Genomic DNA, 4,505 nt, shown 5'->3' with positions numbered 1-4,505 from the left:
GTCGTGCTGCCAGGATTCCGGGGAGGATCTACTACTTCCGCTGCCCGCTGGAACGGGGAGAAGGACGTCGTCATCAACACCAAACGTGTGACCGAGTACGGAGGTGCTGCCCGATTGTGGCACCGTCAAGATCTTCTACGCGCTTTTGAAAGCGGCAAGTGATCGTCTACCGCAGCAACGAGAGCCTCCTCTTGTAGGCTTTGGAAATCTTCAAGGGTTAGTCTCGTTCATCCCCTCGTTGCTCCCATCTTCTAGATTGCATCTTAGCTTGGATTGCGTTCTCGCGGTAGGAATTTGTTTGTTTTCTATGCTTCGAATCCCTACATCTTCTTCTTGGAGTCCACTCTTTCTTGATTTTTTTGGCCTCTTGAGAGTGGCTCTCTCTATTGCTTGCAGGCCCTTCCCCAGGGATACCATGTACATGTATAAAGACGAGGACTTGCAACTCGGACCCGAGCATGTCGGCGGTGAAGTTGGGTGCCCAGCCACGCTCTCCTCTTAATTGGTGTATGTGTTTTTTCTTGGATTCCACTGTGTTGAGAGTTTGGTTTCTTGCAGACTCCGACCAGGATAGCCAGATCGCAAAGAGGGCGACAATCATACTACTCATCGTCCTGCAGGTATATCTTCTTCTTTTCCATTTCGTTGTTTGGCTTGCGATTAGTTTTTTCCAGTTTAGAGTGAGGGAGCACTCAATGAATCTGATTAATTTAGATAGCCAGATAAATCAATATGACAGATGTAGACAACGAGGTAGTTACCTATATGTGCTAAGGTCTGACCACATGTTCACCTAAATGTTCGATTACTTGAAACTGGAGTGCCTCAGGTACTTGTATGTCCGAGCATTCTATGTACTTGATTTAGATTGGTGGTGTTTTATTCCATAGTTTCATTTGCAGAGCATAGGTGCTCTTGAATGAGGATCCAGGGCTGATAAAAATGGTTAGTTGTTGAATGTGCAATCTTGTATTCACTAGATTATTCTCAATGGGGAACGGCTTATCAGTTAAGTTTAGCTGCTGTTACACAAACTTCCTTTTGCTACCTTCTTTACATCACTAAGAGCTACCGAACCAATTGTGAAAAATAACACACCAGGATCTCTATATCTTTGACATATTCATACCACATATGTATTTCTAGAATACCTGTTGCCTGTTGAGTAACGAGAAACTGACGAAGTGCAAGGGCGTATGGTATCTTAAGTCAAATTAATATGCAAATTCCATTGAATTTGCTTTTGTCTAAGTAGACGTGTTAGGCCAGGAAGAATCTGAGGTATCTCATGAAATTTTCACTAGCCTAGATATAAGGAGAATGGATTTATTTTCCAAACTACAGACACACAACATGATTTCTTGTATAATCGTTACAATATAGAATAATAATTTTTAAATTTAAAGGCAGCACGTGACTTGCCCAAAAAAGTATCGTATTTAGTTTATTAAGTTATTAATAACATACTGATTCGTTACAATGGCAGAAGCCCATGTCGAGGTTGCATTTGGACAAGTGAACCCTTCAATTGCAAGATCCTTTCTCACCCATAAAAGCTCTTCATCAAATAGTGGTGCCTTACGTTTGCCACTCCCATTTGTTCCATATTTACCTTCATCTGAACGCTTACAGAGTAATTTATTATCTATTCTGCAATAACTATATGATGTCTGAAGTTACAACTTCTGCTGCAATGTTACCCAATCAGTCTAGCGAACCCGTTAGGGTGGGATTGGGGTGTTGGCTAAGTATTTACCTGGAAAATAAGAACACGACAGAGCACAATTGAACATACATACTGTATTTAATAAATATAGGACGATCGCTAGCGGGTCGCATCAAGCAACGACGAACTACAGATTCAAGGACGTCCAACTGCTCAACTATTCCCCTCGCCAGCTATGCTGCCAGCCAGGGCCACAACGAGCAATTGTTCCTTTTCTAAAAGCCACATGTTTGCTCTTTTAAATGAAGACAATAACCCTCCACATACCTGAATCTTTCTATAGCACCTATACACTAATTCCTCCGGTGATTTCATCCATGCGTCTGAAACTAGCTGGCCCTTTCTTCTTCTAGCAGCCAAACGGAAATTTCAGTTTTTCTTTTAACATAGGGAATCCTCAAGGGAAAACAACTGAACACAATGCAGTACCTATGATTGAACGAGCTCCTGGATTCTGAGCATATCGGTGTACAAGAAGTTTAATTGATAGGTGTGATGGTCATAATTTATCTGGGTCAAAGCACAACTCGTGTTTCTCTGCAATCTAAGGGGGTTGTCATTTTGCTCTCAGAACATGAGATCTCATCAGTGTCTGTCTTACTTCAAAACACAAAGAAAATTAAACAATGGGATTTGCGTAGCTGACCTAGAAAACCTGGGGTTAGGGGTCTTTGTGTATCTTGCTTTAAGGACTTTGTAGTATTTGATGAAATAATTGCGGATGCCAAATTATTTGTCCTGAAAGGAACATGTGTGTGTACTAATCTACTTGGTTTTTTTGGGTTTATATTTATATATACACTGATGGAGTGCATCGTGTGTTGTCACTTAGTAAGCTTGATTTAATATGCATCTTTAATATAATAATCACATTTTCCCCATATATTATTGCAGCCACATTCATTGTTTTGCTAAGCAATGAGTGAATTAGCTGTTGTAGCTACAATACTTCGTTTACTCTTTCAGTAGAAATATTCTATATAAAGAAACCTAAAGAAACCATGTGGTACAAGAATGATAAAGGTTTTGCATTTTACAAGGGCTATGGTTATACTATATGAAATTTTGTAGGAAAGCTAGGTATTCCATTGAGATTGTTTGCAATCAGCCAATGGCGTTAGCTTTGATTATATTTTCCTTCAGCCATGCGATTATTAACAATCATCACGAGGTTGTACTCTATTTTTGCGTAACTTTTTGTATAGATTATGAGCAACCATCATGACTGCCACTCTGAAGTTGAGGCCCTGCTGACTCTTGGCTATATGTAGAAATTGAAGCTGACATTTCAAGAAAGGCTCCATTCAGTTCTATGATCCAGGCATTCCGGTACATGTCAATAGAGAATCTGAAGCTATAACTCTTATAAAGGCTCATGTATGGTGTAAGTTCTTAGGCAATCTGTTATCTTCTTTTACCACATAGACATTATTTCAGCATTTCATATATCTCTGTGCACCAGGTGTTGCCTCTTTATCTTGGAGCTATTGTGGGATCTGATGAATATATGTAAGCTGCTCCTCTGTGAATGGGAAGTTAGTAAAATTATATTACCCAGTTGTTAATACATGCGATTTTAAAATTCTTTACATGATCGGACGAAAAATGTTACATCTCACTGAAATATGTCATGTTGTCATCACTTCTGACTTGTGTCACTTGAAATGTTATATGTGACTGAAAAATCAGAGTGCATACCATCAGCTTACTTAGTATTTCTACTTATTATTTTCTGACTAATATATTTTGTGTAGGGACAGAGAAGATGGTTTAAGTTCATTTCCTCAATAGTCATGTTTCGCATTGATCTTATCAGATCTCTAGCACTTCTCCGTCGTAAAAACTTTGGCTTCCAATTAAACAGCAACTACATTACATGGGCATGCAAAAAAAAAAAATTTGGTAAGGCCAGCTTTTCCTCAAATCCAAACAGACTCATAGTTTGCAAGTTATCTAGAAACTCTTTGTGCCTGCTAAATATAAATATTTAGAGGATGTGCCTTTTTGTCCGACAGTGTGCATTGCATGCTAAACACATATCACTCCTCGACCTACTTCTCGCCTGACAGCCTGGATCAAGCTTGAGAAGAGCATCATTGCCAAGTGAAGACGGGAGTGGCTAAAATAGAGTTTGTGTATGGAGTTAGAACATTGTGTAAACGTATATTATCAAAACTAGCAAGTCTACTATTATAGTGTGCGTGTTTACCATATTTCTCTATGCCCTCCCACTATTGGTGTATACCATTTACCTATTTCTCAAGGTTAACTTTTTATGCACGTGATTTCAATGTATGATTATCAGATTTCATTACCAATCATCTTAAAATGGACTATATTTAAACAAGAAGATATTTCATCAATTCAAGTGTGGCCTTAAAGTTATTACTATCAGCGTATTACACATTACATAGTCAGCGCGGCGTGCCGCCGCGCCCTTTCATGCTAGTTTATTTCATGAAGAAACCTCATAGGAAGATCTCTCATATTGCACGCAATGGGCACCAAATCGGAGGTTTCCATTTGAAGCGCACTGTGTTGGTCGGTTCCGTAACCAAAACTAAAGCAGTGGTCACGGGTGTGCCAACCAAATAGGACTTCTCAAAAAAAAGATCTCTCATATTGCACGCAATGGGCACCAAATCGGAGGTTTCCTTTTTTTTTCTTATACTAGTACAAATGCCCGTGCGTTACTACGGGTACTTAAATTTTATTTCTCAATGAATATATATAATCCATAGCTTAGTATGAAACTTTAAAACAAATCAAGAATATCATA

The 4,505-nt window shown here is 39.1% G+C and overlaps 1 long non-coding RNA gene across 4 annotated transcripts; it reads left to right on the top strand.

The window, feature by feature from the left end:
• The first annotated feature begins 331 nt into the window (after positions 1 to 331).
• LOC127305791 (uncharacterized) lies at positions 332 to 4,006 on the top strand. 4 transcript variants are annotated; one of them, XR_011747707.1, is made up of 4 exons: positions 332 to 472; positions 559 to 620; positions 2,998 to 3,110; positions 3,189 to 4,006. It is a non-coding gene; the product is annotated as an uncharacterized lncRNA (long non-coding RNA). The 4 variants fall into 4 exon arrangements; XR_007854165.1 differs by having other exon boundaries at positions 332 to 477; XR_007854164.1 differs by having other exon boundaries at positions 332 to 620; positions 3,189 to 3,235; positions 3,481 to 4,006.
• The last annotated feature ends 499 nt before the right edge of the window (positions 4,007 to 4,505 follow it).

This window comes from Lolium perenne, chromosome 6 (genome assembly GCF_019359855.2).
Source record: "Lolium perenne isolate Kyuss_39 chromosome 6, Kyuss_2.0, whole genome shotgun sequence".
Classification (NCBI taxonomy): domain Eukaryota; kingdom Viridiplantae; phylum Streptophyta; class Magnoliopsida; order Poales; family Poaceae; genus Lolium; species Lolium perenne.
Note: the sequence above shows the minus strand (reverse complement) of the source record. Positions and strands in the feature narration are given on the sequence as shown.